Genomic DNA, 15,126 nt, shown 5'->3' on the forward strand with positions numbered 1-15,126 from the left:
TAGTGGAGTTTTAACTGGCACTTACAAATGTAGCGACAAACTGTAGTTACTGACAGTGGTTTTCTGAAGTGTTACTGAGCCCATGTGGTGATTTCCTTTACACACGGATGTCACTTTTTGATGCAGCACCGCCTGAGGGATCAAAGGTCACGGGGATTGCAGGGATTTCTCCAGATTCTCTGAACCTTTTGATGATATTACGGAACGTAGATAGTGAAATCCCTAAATTCCTTGCAATAGCTCGTTGAGAAATGTTGTTCTTAAACCGTTCAACAATTTGCTCACGCATTTGTTCACAAAGTGTTGACCCTCGCTCCATCCTTGTTCGTGCATTTCGCGGAAGCTGCTTTTATACCCATTCATGGCACCCACCCGTTCCCAATTAGCCTGTTCACCTGTGGAATGTTCCAAATACGTGTTTGATAAGCATTCCTCAACTTTCTCAGTCTTTTTTGCCACTTGTGCCAGCTTTTTTGAAACATGTTGCAGGCATCAAATTCCAAATGAGCTAATATTTGCAAAATATTACCAGTTCGAACGTTGAGTATCTTGTCATTGTATTCTGTTTTTATTTACGATTTACACAACGTGCCAACTTCACTGGTTTTGCTATCTATCTATCTATCTATCTATCTATCTATCTATCTATCTATCTATCTATCTATCTATCTATCTATCTATCTATCTATCTATCTATCTATCTATCTATCTATCTATCTATCTATCTATCTATCTATCTATCTATCTATCTATCTATCTATCTATGTATCTATCTATCTATCTCTCTATCTATCTATCTATCTATCTATCTATCTATCTATCTATCTATCTATCTATCTATCTATCTATCTATCTATCTATCTATCTATCTATCTATCTATCTATCTATCTATCTATCTATCTATCTCTCTCTCTATCTATCTATCTATCTATCTATCCATCTATCTATCTATCTATCTATCTATCTATCTATCTATCTATCTATCTATCTATCTATCTATCTATCTATCTATCTATCTATCTATCTATCTATCTATCTATCTATCTATCTATCTATCTATCTATCTATCTATCTATCTATCTATCTATCACATACAACAACATAACATTGAGGAGTAGGGCAGGAGGACACAAACGTTAACAACAGTTCCCATCTCTGTATCTGACTGACAGATGGTTAGCAGGTTAACAGAGCTATATTTTAAGACGTGTAGTGAAGCAGTTTTTATTATTATTATTTTTTTATACAAAGTGGTTGCATTTTCATTGAGTGGGTTCATCTACCGTAGCTAGGGGCGGGTCAGAGGTTGCATCATATCAACAAGGAAGGTGGTTTTTCCTTCATAATATCACCTACAAACGTAAATGTGTTTAGTGCCTCTTCTTTTAAAAGTGGGGCAAACAAGTACCGTATTTTTCGGACCATAAGTCGCAGTTTTTTTTCATAGTTTAGCCGGGGGTGCGACTTATACTCAGGAGCGACTTATGTGTGAAATTATTAACACATTACCGTAAAATATCAAACAATATTATTTAGCTCATTCAGGTAAGAGACTAGACGTATAAGATTTCATGGGATTTAGCGATTAGGAGTGACAGATTGTTTGGTAAACGTATAGCATGTTCTATATGTTATAGTTATTTGAATGACTCTTACCATAATATGTTACGTTAAAATATCAGGCACGTTCTCAGTTGGTTATTTATGCGTCATATAACGTACACTTATTCAGCCTGTTGTTCACTATTCTTTATTTATTTTAAATTGCCTTTCAAATGTCTATTCTTGATGTTTGGGTTTTATCAAATAAATTTCCCCCAAAAATGAGACTTATACTCCAGTGCGACTTATATATGTTTTTTTCCTTCTTTATTATGCATTATTGGCCGGTGCGACTTATAGTCCGAAAAATACGGTAAATAAAAAAAATGTCCTCAAGTTTTGTACACAGAAGCATGCTCTACGTCAGGGGTGTCCAAACTTTTTCCACTGAGGGCCGCACACTGAAAAATCAAAGCAAGCGGGGGCCATTTTCATATTTTTTATTTTAAAAACCAATACAATATATGTATAAAAAATATACATTTAGGCCTCCACTCAGGCTTGATCCTGGGGACCCCAAAGGATTTTGGCAAAAAAAAAATTAAAAATGTGTCATTATTCAGTATTATTATTTGTATTATTATTCAAGTTTTAAATCTCAACATTAGGTCAAGCTGTCAATATAACATTTTTAAAGATTTAAGTTGTATGCTCTTTTTGTCAAAGAAAACCCTGTTTTTTTATGGAAAAAAGACAAAATATGTTTTTAAGTGGAATATTTCAGATTATATAATAATTTGAGCCTTAAAAAGGTCTATAACTCATAACACCATTGATTTTAATTCATTGTTATTTTTTGAGCAATGACACTTAAAAACAAATCACACTAAAATTATTGGGGATCCAAAAGGGTCCTACTCATTAAAGTGTTAAAAAATATACACTACCGTTCAAAAGTTTGGGGTCACATTGAAATGTCCTTATTTTTGAAGGAAAAGCACTGCACTTTTCAATGAAAATAACTTTAAACTAGTCTTAACTTTAAAGAAATACACTCTATACATTGCTAATGTGGTAAATGACTATTCTAGCTGCAAATGTCTGGTTTTTGGTGCAATATCTACATAGGTGTATAGAGGCCCATTTCCAGAAACTATCACTCCAGTGTTCTAATGGTACAATGTGTTTGCTCATTGGCTCAGAAGGCTAATTGATGATTAGAAAACCCTTGTGCAATCATGTTCACACATCTGAAAACAGTTTAGCTCGTTACAGAAGCTACAAAACTGACCTTCCTTTGAGCAGATTGAGTTTCTGGAGCATCACATTTGTGGGGTCAATTAAACGCTCAAAATGGCCAGAAAAAGAGAACTTTCATCTGAAACTCGACAGTCTATTCTTGTTCTTAGAAATGAAGGCTATTCCACAAAATTGTTTGGGTGACCCCAAACTTTTGAACGGTAGTGTATATATATATTTTTTTACTGTTTACTTTTAACACAATAATCTCGAGATCAACTTCAGATTTATCTGTCAATTATAATTTTTATTGTTGTTTATGCTTTTTGTTTGTTCGTTTTAGGCCCTTCTTTAAAAAAAAACAGCTCAGTTTTTTATATGGCAAACACAAAATATGCAACATTTTCCCCAAAAAATATCTCAAAGTGGAATATTTAATGTGACGTAATTGGAGCCTCGATTAGGTCAATAAATCATAATGACATTGATTTTGATTCATTATTATTTTTTACAGAAAGAAACAGCCTGCATGGCAGCTTTGTGTTATTAGAGTAAACATTGCAACATTTTCTTGTTACATTTCACCTGTTTGCTTTTTTATACCACTTTTCATGTTTTTCATTTTTTTCAATCGTATTTTTAAAATGTACCGTGGGGCCGTTAAAAAGTGACCTGCGGGCCGCAAATCGCCCCCGGGCCGCACTTTGGACACCCCTGCTCTACGTACTCATGTTGCTGTTCGAACGCCATTAGTAGGGCTGGTCTCGTATCAGAAAGGGTGTTAAGATGTTGACACTCGTACCGATTTATGTGCCAATGCATCATGTTCCCGTCAGTCCTGTGACTCTTAATGTGGGCTGCAGGGATGTGATGCATCTTCCCCGCGGGGAAAAGCGGCGCAGGTCACGAGGAATTATGAGGAGGACGTACAAAAGTATCATTTTACAGTTCAAACGCCGCCTTCCTTCCTGCGCGGTGAAAAAAAATAAAAATGCCTTGAAGCAAAAACCCTCACAGGCTAATAATCTCTTCTCCCTTCAGTCATGTGGCTCAAAAGGCATACAGTGACTCACCCCTTAGAGGTGGGGACACCTCTCTATTGTGTTTTTAAAAATGATTAATATAGCTTTCTCCCCTTAGGCTCAGCGTGTCATTCATTAGGCGGGTCATTCCCACACGATTAAACACAAACAAACAACAATACCCCACCACTCCCCTTCCCTCCCTCGGAAGGCATACTCAGGTGTCAAAATAGCGCAGGAAGTAGCCTCTTGTTTGTCGAGGTCTTTGCACGACATCTTGGCGTATCATCTCTCCGAGCGTGCCAGGGAAGTCCGGGTTTTTCCTGGCTCAAATTGAGGCAGAGGTGGTACAATCCTGACCGTGCGCCAGAATTTTAACGCCAAAAAATGTTTTGCTTTTTTCAATTTACAGTAATATGCTGTAAATGAACGCATCATAATTATCCCCTCAATTCCCCCCAAAAATGGATTAACTCGCTGGGATATAAAGACAATATAATATACATCCATAAACCTGGATGCATATGCAAAAAAATATATTTATCTGTACAGTAATCTATTTATTTATATCTGCACCTTATTGCTTTTTTATCCTGCACTACCATGAGCTAATTCAATGAAATTTTGTTCTTATCTGTACTGTAAAATTCAAATTTGAATGACAATAAAAATGAAGTCTAAGTCTAAAGAACACAGTAAAATGTATTGTCATTTTTATTAATTTGATGGGTAGTTTGCTATAAAATCCTAAGTCAAGCAAGATATTTAAGTATTTATTTTTATTTAGACAAACATTTTTTGGAAAGTATGATAATATACTGTAATATTTCTTGCAATAATGGATACTATTAAAGTTTAAAAGGCATGCAATTTCAAGCAGTACAAATATGTTTTCTGTCTAAATGAAAAAAAAATCCATTACATTCAGGCCCCTTCTGTCAAGACTTGGTCTTTGGGGTGTTTTGTTTTCCCGGAATGCAACGGAAAGTTGGCGCTGGCAAGGCGTGAATGTGAGTACATATTTTATTTAACACTATCAAAAAAGAACAAACGAAAGGCGCGCACAATGGCGGAGAACAAACTTGACCATTGAAACAAAACTTGCACAAGGACAGAAACTATAAACAATAAACAAAAACGTATTTGCCATGGAACGGTGAAACAAACAGCGTGAACTGAGCATGGAATCGTAAACATGGCAAGAAGCAGAGTGATGATAATGTCGCCAGGCCGACTGCCTGGCAACTGAAAGCTTAAATAATCGTGACATGATTACAACAGGTGCGTGTGTCCAAATGAGTCCGGTGCGTGAGTCCAAAAACAGGTGAAACTAATAAGTAGTCATGGAAACAAAACAAGCAAGAGTGCACAACCAGGAACTAAAAAGAGTCCAAAAAATAAACAGCACATGGCCAAACAAAAACATGTTCAACAGACATGACACCTTTTACACTACACTAAGGTTATCCAGGGTAAATCCCACTTAACCTTATCCTTGTCCACACACTCAATGGTCGTTTAAGACCTCCCTCCCCCCCTCCGTCAGCCGGCACAATGCGACCTAATACGCATACGTGGAAAATGCGCACGTCATAGTCACCTCCGGTGTTGCTTTGTGTACAAGTTCTTAAATTTAACTTATCTGAACAATATCCAGTGTTGTGGTATTTCAATTAACTGGAATCCAGCGTGCTGGGGGGGCCCTATTGTAGTGAATCACACCTGAGACATTATAAATTAATCACATTTTTAATAAACACGTGAAAGTAAACAATGCGACAAAGAACATTTTACAACAATCAATCTCAGGATCTAGATATCTGGTCAGGACACTCCTCACTTTTTTGCCTTCACTTTCATTGTCCATTCCTTTTTGGTGACTATATATACTCTGGACCTAGACGTTGAGTCCGTGATACAGTCTGCTTTGCCAGTCCAAAAGCATTCGCCCTTTTCCGTAGTCTTCCCTCGACGGCCAGGTAATACAAAGCACAAGCTACCTTTTTTTATCACATCCACGGGAGCCCGCATTCTAGTTGACTCTCCTTTGACAAATGGACGAAGTTTTTCGGTAAGTAGAATCACAGCTGACCTGGACATTGGAAAGTTCCCTTGCCGTCTGAGAAGTGTTGTATCCCAAATAGCTGCAATCGTTTTCTCTTAAAGTATTCATGTGTGATTTCCACAAGTGTCTGTACAGACGGAAGGAGAAACACGGGCATGTCTGGATGACTCGCCTCCGTATTTCCAGTGGTTAGCTCCGAGTTACGAAACCGCTTTATTATGAAGCTGGCTGTGGCACATTCTTTTTGACGTAACTTCCTGTGTGGGGTGTGGTCTTTCGGGCGTCACTTCCTCTCCGAACTCAGTTTGTAAACGATCAACGAGTCCATACAAAGCTAAGAGCCGGAGATTCAAGAAATACACTACCGTTCAAAAGTTTGGGGTCACCCAAACAATTTTGTGGAATAGCCTTCATTTCTAAGAACAAGAATAGACTGTCGAGTTTCAGATGAAAGTTCTCTTTTTCTGGCCATTTTGAGCGTTTAATTGACCCCACAAATGTGATGCTCCAGAAACTCAATCTGCTAAAAGGAAGGTCAGTTTTGTAGCTTCTGTAACGAGCTAAACTGTTTTCAGATGTGTGAACATGATTGCACAAGGGTTTTCTAATCATCAATTACCTTCTGAGCCAATGAGCAAACACATTGTACCATTACAACACTGGAGTGATAGTTGCTGGAAATGGGCCTCTATACACCTATGTAGATATTGCACCAAAAACCAGACATTTGCAGCTAGAATAGTCATTTACCACATTAGCAATGTATAGAGTGTATTTCTTTAAAGTTAAGACTAGTTTAAAGTTATCTTCATTGAAAAGTACAGTGCTTTTCCTTCAAAAATAAGGACATTTCAATGTGGCCCAAAACTTTTGAACGGTAGTGTACATGGCGCACTTACCCGTGTAAAAAAATGTCCGAGGAGGGGAACCTTAAACGATGGTTTAGTGTGGCTGAAACGGGGCTTAGGCTAAATAATTATTTGCGTAAGGGGTTATCCGGCTTAGTATAGACATAGCCTCAGTGAGAAAATATTAACTACTTTATTGACACATATCATTTCCAGGTGTTTGCGGGCCAGATAAAATGATGTCGTGGGCCAGATCTGGCCCCCGGGCCTTGGGTTTGACACCTGTGGCCTAAGCGCTTGCATAAGTCAACTGTGGACAACAATTTCCTCACCACCATGAATTATAACATTTTAACTGCCTGTTACGTTCATGTCTCTGCTCTGTTTCGCCTGGACTCTTGACTTTCCTCCTCGCCAGATCTCTTTTTAAAGTAGTGGCTGATTTTGCCTGCCATATCTGCAACGCTAAAAACATAAACGTTACTCTGACACGGAGGAAACTTTAAAAAAAAAATAAACACGACATGCTTGTAACGCTTTCTTGGGGTAACTCCTTTTAGTTGACCTTGTGCCAGTCAATCTGTACCGTCGAGAAACTCTACCTGATCCTGTGCAAACTTCTAATAAATTCTTCAATCAATCTATCTATTATAATTAGTCAGAAAAGGTTGGAAACGAAGCTAAGACTACTAGCTGTGTTCACTTACCGCACTAAAAGAACACCTCCAGGCAACTCCAACCCTAGACTAACACCCTCCCCCCACCATAATTAATCAAATGCAAATAATCAAATGTATATACTTGTTCTTATGCTTTCTGAGCTCACTATGTTCACTGCTCGCTGTACATATCCTACAAAGTCAGACCTACACTGTTTCAATGTCCATTTCTCAGATGATATTATTGTTGATGATTGAAGTGCTGATATCAACCAAACCTAACCCCCCCGCCGCAACCCCCTCCACATCCCACCCCCCGGATTGTAAATAATGTAAATAATTCAATGTATATACTCTGATGATGATTAACTTGTGTGATGACTGTACTATGCTGATAGTATATATTTATACCATGAATTGATTAACGTGGACCCCGACTTAAACAACTTGAAAAACGTATTCGGGTGTTACCATTTAGTGATCAATTGTACGGAATATGTACTGTACTGTGCAATCTACTAATAAAAGTCTCAATCAATCAAATACCAGAGACAAAATGTTCACAGCACAGTCTGGGGTGTTCTGTAGGAGTCCAGCGATCCCTCCGTATCATGCCCCGTATGGCAGAAATCCACTTGTTACGGCGGTCAACGTTATGCGGTCAACAGGATTCGATCTGTTTCTTCTTCGGTAGTTGCTTCAGGTCTTTCTGCTGTCGATATAGCGCCTCTATAGTGGCGCAACGCTGCAACTGCAGTTAGAATACATAGCTGCCGCAGAGGGACATCAATCGCTCTGGCTGAGGGCGGCACAAAATTAGCTGGAGGCGGCCGCCACGCAATTTTGAACATAGGAAAAACCCTGGAAGTCCAAGGGGCTTGGTGCGTTATCTGCTTCCTGCGGAATTTCAACAGATTGCTCCATCAGGTTGGGGCATATCTGGATCTGCTCTGTTGGAATCAGACCACAGCAGAAGTGTGCATGTGTGTGTGTGTGTGTGTGTGTGCGTGTGTGTGTGTGTGTGTGTGTGTGTGTGTGTGTGTGTGTGTGTGTGTGTGTGTCGCTTCTGGTCAAATTCAAACTGGTGCTTGATGTCCATGTCTGTTTAAAGAGCCTGCTGTTAGATTTTTAGCGACAAACATTAGAATCAGAATTATTTTTGTTTTTGATTATTTCCTCAGAAAATAATACACGATGAATTAATCTAGTCAAGGGTGAAATTGTCACAATAATAAAAATTGATATGTACTCTATTTGTACAGTGCATCCGGGAAGTCGTCACAGCGCGTCACTTTTTCCACATTTTGTTATGTTACAGCCTTATTCCAAAATGGAATGCACTCATTTTTGTCCTCAAAATTCTACAGACAATACCCCATAATGACTATGTGTTTTTTTTTAAATATTTGCAAATTTATTAAAGATAATACAATAAAAAATCACATGTACATAAGTATTCACAGCTTTTACTCAATACTTTAATGCAGTGGTCCCCAACCTTTTTGTAGCTGCGGACCGGTCAACGCTTGAAAATGTGTCCCACGGACCGGTGGGGGGTATATTTAAAAAAAAAAAAAAAAATTGTTTTAATTTTTTTTTTTACATAAATAAATACAATCATGTGTGCTTACGGACTGTATCCCTGCAGACTGTATTGATCTATATTGATATATAATGTATATATTGTGTATTTTATGTTGATTTCATTAAAAAAAAAAAAAAAAAAAAAAAAACTTTTTTTTTTTTTTTTTTTTTTTTTTTTGTGGCCCCCAACCACCTTTGGCAGCATTTACAGCCTCAAGTCTTTTTGAATACGATGCCACATCCTGGATGAAAACCAACGCTTCCCATCCAAGCTGAAGGAGCTTGAGAGGTGCTGCAAAGAGGAATTGGCGAAACTGCCCGAAGACTTGAGGCCGTAATTGCATCAACAAAGTATTGAGCATAGACTGACTACTTATGTACATGTGATTTATTTTTACACAGCCCTAACTTTATTCTTTAAAAGCCTTCGAAAACAATTTAAGTACAAAATGTACCCGAGGACACAATATTGAGAAGGGGAGGAAACTGGATGTAAACAATACATCATTAAAATGATAGTTATTTGTATGTTGCATATTTCTTTATACCAAGAAAGAAGTTGCCAATCAAAAAATAAACAAATAAAATAAAATAAAGATACAACATTTCTGTAGCATATGAAATATTTCAATTGAAATGCGGGATATTGACTAGCTGAACTACCCAACTGCATGAAATACAGTAAATAATATGTTGCTGTTCTCGTGTTGCAGTATTTAGATAAATGCTTCAACTGGTTTAGAGAGGCTTTAAAATTGCCAATTGATTCTTCTAGGATTAAAGGTGATGGACTCTAATTGAATTAGATCCAGTGTCTAAAAAATATGTCAGAACGTCAGCGCGACATCATCCTCGCTGCATCGTGCTCCTCCTCGCTCAACATGGAGTTGCCTGGCAGCCTGCCTCTTGTGATGAGCGAGGTACAAACAACCGTGCGCGTACACGTTAGTACAGACTGACTCACCGGGTTTGTACGACTTTCTGCCAAGAGTCATTTGGGCTGGCTGTTTTGTGAGATTGTTGTTGTTTCGCCCAATTACTCTTATGTCACAAACAAACAAAGCTGCACTTGTGCACCAAAAATCCCCACATTGTCACGCCTTGGCCTCCAATAGCACTAAAAGTCAGTCATTTCTTTTCATGACATTACTAACTTATAGGGAAAGGTGCATTTCACATTTGAACCCACACAGTCCCTGGAAATCGTTATCGGTACTGAACAGTACCAATTTTGTGTACTTTTGTCTATGTTAACGTGGTGATAAATGTTAATTTGTTTAATAATTAAATATATTTTTAATTGAACACTGATGATGATAACTGTGCTGTCCAGTTGTTACATTTTCAATCAATCAATCAATCAATCAATCAAAGTTTATTTAAAGTGTCTCAAAGGGCTGCACAAGCCACAACAAGCCCACAGTCCAGTCCATAGTGGGGCCAGCAGGAGATCATCTTGAGTGGAGACAATTCAGCACCACAGAGAGTTCTCCAACTGATGCACAGATGAGTGGTCCACCCCGGGTTCCGACTTTGAACAGCTAGCAGAAAAGAGACGGCAGATCAACTGGTCTAAAAGGGGGGGTCTATTTAAAGCATACTTGCCAACCCTCCCGTTTTTACCGGGAAACTCCCGGTATTCAGCGCCTCTCCCGATAACCTCCCGGCAGAAATTTTCTCCCGACAAACTCCCGGTATTCAGCCGGAGCTGGAGGCCACGCCCCCTCCAGCTCAATGCGGACCTGAGTGGGGACAGCCTGTTCTCACGTCCGCTTTCCCACAATATAAACAGCTTGCCTGCCCAATGACGTCACAACTGTAGAATGATCGAGGGCGAGTTCTTGGTTTCTTATGTGGGTTTATTGTTAGGCAGTTTGATTAACATCCTTCCAGCGCGGTAACAACACACAACAACAGCAGTCACGTTTAGTCTACCTTAAAGCAGTTCGTCTGCCGTAAACAACAATTTTGTGACACTCTTAAACAGGACAATACTGCCATCTACTGGATAGCCTCCAGAACACTGAAATGCAAGTATTTATTTTATTTATATGTATAATAAAATAAAATTAAAAAATAAATATATATATATATATATATATATATATATATATATATATATATATATATATATATATATATATATATATATATATATATATATATATATAGCTAGAATTCACTGAAAGTCAAGTATTTCATACATATATATATGTATATGTATATATATATATGTATATATATATATGTATATGAAATACTTGAGTTGGTGAAGGCTAGCTTAAATATATTACCCTCTTAACCACGCCCCCCGCACCGCCCCCACCCCCCACCCCCCACCTCCCGATATCTGAGGTCTCAAGGTTGGCAAGTATGATTTAAAGGCTAGCATATATAAATGAGTAGAGATGTCCGATAATGGCTTTTTTGCTGATATCCAATATTCCGATATTGTCCAACTCTTAATTACCGATTCCGATATCAACCGATACCGATATAGACAGTCGTGGAATTATCACATTATTATGCCTAATTTTGTTGTGATGCCCCGCTGGATGCATTAAACAATGTAACAAGATTTTCCAAAATAAGAGAACAATTTCAACTCAAGTTATGGAAAAAAGTGCCATATTTATTACCGAAGTTAAAAAGTGCATTATTTTTTTTAACATGCCTCAAAACAGCTGCTTGGAATTTGGGAAATGCTCTCCCTGAGATAATCCCGATACCCACTACAACTATGGGAAGTACTATACTTTGACTTTCACAAAGTGCATTTTTTTATTTTTTTTTTAAACATGCCTCAAAACAGCAGCTACAAAAACAGTGAAGGCACACAGCTTCAGTCCAGAGTAGAGTAATAAAGTAAACAATAACATAGTTCTCATTTAGTGCAAGACTGCCTGGTATACTGTATAACAGGAAATTATAAACTGGGCTCACATCCATCTTCCGCTTGTATTCATCCTGTATCTCCTTATGATTCTTGAAGAGGTGGAAGATCTAATTACTCGTATTAAAGGAAGACGTCTTGGTTCCTCCTCGCATAACCAACTTTTTGCAGTCATTGCAAATTGCCAGTTTTTTATCCGTCAGAGACACTTTAAAATAATCCCAAACCATAGACATGGTGTCGTTAGTCAGTCACCGAGCGAGCTGGCTTGTTAGCCACGGCTACAGCACCGGCAACAACACACTCTTGTTGTTGTTATGCTGCGCTCGCGGCGGTTTGATGAGGTCATCAAGCGTCGCCAGTAAACCTCTCATGCTGTAGTCGTCAACTCCTGTGTCGTGTAGGGGAGAGGGGAGAGGGGAGAGGGGAGAGGGGAGGGGCTGCTGACTGGGAGACTCAACTGCTCTGTACTTACCGTTCCGTACAGTGGCGTTTTAAAAAGTCATTAATTTTACTTTTTGAAACCGATACCGATAATTTCCGATATTACATTTTAAGCATTTATCTCTACAAATTAGTTTTAAGATGGGACTTAAATGCTTCTACTGAGGTAGCATCTCTAACTGTTATCGGTAGGGCGTTCCAGAGTACTGGAGCCCGAATAGAAAACGTTCTATTACACTTTTGTGTCTTATTTGCAAGTACAGTATGTGTTGATTTCAGTTTGTCCTAGTTGTGTTGCCAATAAGTAGTATTTGCATTTAAGCTGAATGTGCCAGTCTTGTCTTATGTTGAGCCACACAATGTGTTTATACTGTAAGGATTGTATTTATTACACACCCGCTATTTAATGGTAACGTGCATCTCAGGCCTTGTTCACACTGCAGGGTAATTCCAACTTTTTTTTGCCCATATGCGACCTGTATCAAATTTTTTGATGTCAATGTGAACAGTGAAATTCCAAAATGTTTCATATTCAGCCCAGGCCTTATCGACAGATAAGTCATCACAGACTACAAAGGCGGACGGGCGCAAATTTTCAGGACTTATTCAGATCCCAAATATACATCAGCAGGTACCAGAAGATAAGACACGTTGGTTTTGCATAATATTATGAAAGGAAATGCCAGATAATATGTCTTACCTTGTACACACCATAATAGTACTGGTATGTTGAAGCACAGTACAATCCATCAAGCGGTGCGGCTTCATAGCTTACCAAAGTCGTATTAAAACATTTTGATAGATTTTTGAGTGCCGTGTGTAATGTTCTATATTTTCAATGGAACATATAACATTTTGGTGTTGTTTACTTGAGTCATATTGCAATCTACACGTATCTCTTATGTGTGACTGCCATCATATTGCAGTCTACACATATCTCTTAAGTGTGACTGTCATCTACTGGTCACACTTATCATTTCACCATGTACCAAATAAAATAGCTCAGAGGTCGGTAAGCACAACCAAAATTATTTCGTACATTGGGCGATTTTAACTGCGCCTTATAGTCCGGAAAATACGGTAGTTGACAAATGAACAGAAAACCGGTGAAAATAATATGTTTGATGAACTCGCGTCAATGTTTCACCACTTTTGTCTCTGACTGCTCGCCGACACACTGTTCAGGGCAGACGTAAAAGTAAAATGTCCCGCAAACTGTCTCAGCCAAAAACAGTACAATCATTCGGTTCAGATAAAGTTGACTTTAATTGCAGGGAATCTTTGAAATTGCCTCAAATGTATAGCTAGCTAAAGGCATGCTTACTTCGTACACATGTCTGCATGCAGGTCTGATTGCATTCACATTAGACATCGCGTTTTTTTTAATAATGTAAACGACTACCGTATTTTTGGACTATAAGTCGCACCGGAGTATAAGTCGCACCGGCCGAAAACGCATAATAAAGAAGGGAAAAAACATATATAAGTCGCATTTTTGGGGGAAATTTATTTGATAAAACCCAACACCAAGAATAGACATTTGAAAGGCAATTTAAAATAAATAAAGAATAGTGAACAACAGGCTGACTAAGTGTACGTTATATGACACATAAATAACCAACTGAGAACGTGCCTGGTATGTTAACGTAACATATTATGGTAAGAGTCATTCAAATAACTATAACATATAGAACATGCTATACGTTTACCAAACAATCTGTCACTCCTAATCGCTAAATCCCATGAAATGTTAAACGTCTAGTCTCTTACGTGAATGACCTAAATAATATTATTTGATATTTTACGGTAATGTGTTAATAATTTCACACATAAGTCGCTCCTGAGTATAAGTCGCACCAAACTAAAAATTATAAAAAACTATTAAAAAAAACTGCGACTAATAGTCCGAAAAATACGATACATAAAAAGATTGGATTTGGCAGAAAAATCCGAATTGGACAGTGTGAATGTAGCCTAAGTTGTAGTTTTCACTACCAAATTTGGAGGCGTTGAACTCGCCATGTAAAATCCCCAATGCTAATCAGTAGCATGTCCATGGAAAATCCCATGTAAATTAGCATCGAGCTAGCACATTTTCAAAAGTGGAGCCTTACTTTTGAATGCTTTCTGTCAGGCATGCTATGAATATATCTGTTTGCCCTTCAAGTGCTTGATCTGGTGCCGGAAGTGACATCACGTGCAGCAAAGGTATCGGAATACGGTACAGTTTGATTTCAAGTCAATCGGTACCTGGTAGTAACGGCGGTATTCGATCGGTACTTATAAAAGTACCCAATTTGGTAACCATCCCTTCTTGTGTTGCCATCTTTTCAGACCGCTGCCTGATAGTGAATCTATGCAAGCTGTACACAGACCACTATTAAGTACAAACCCTGTTTCCATATGAGTTGGGAAATTGTGTTAGATGTAAATATGAACGGAATACAATGATTTGCAAATCATTTTCAACCCATATTCAGTTGAATATGCTACAAAGACAACATATTTGATGTTCAAACTGATAAACTTTTTTTTTTTTGGCAAATAATCATTAACTTTAGAATTTGATGCCAGCAACACGTGACAAAGAAGTTGGGAAAGGTGGCAATAAATACTGATAAAGTTGAGGAATGCTCATCAAACACTTATTTGGAACATCCCACAGGTGAACAAGCAAATTGGGAACAGGTCATGAATGGGTATAAAAGTAGATTCCATGAAATGCTCAGTCATTCACAAACAAGGATGGGGCGAGGGTCACCACTTTGTCAACAAATGCGTGAGCAAATTGTTGAACAGTTTAAGAAAACCTTTCTCAACCAGCTATTG

General features: G+C 38.2%; 1 protein-coding gene across 1 annotated transcript in view; it reads left to right on the forward strand.

Annotated features, from left to right (window-relative positions):
- The window catches only part of LOC133631213 (leucine-rich repeat-containing protein 49), a 94,679-nt gene that overhangs the window by 67,239 nt on the left and 12,314 nt on the right, over positions 1 to 15,126 (forward strand). The window lies entirely within an intron of this gene.

The sequence above is a fragment of the Entelurus aequoreus genome, linkage group LG02, assembly GCF_033978785.1.
Source record: "Entelurus aequoreus isolate RoL-2023_Sb linkage group LG02, RoL_Eaeq_v1.1, whole genome shotgun sequence".
In the NCBI taxonomy this organism is placed as follows: Eukaryota; Metazoa; Chordata; class Actinopteri; order Syngnathiformes; family Syngnathidae; genus Entelurus; species Entelurus aequoreus.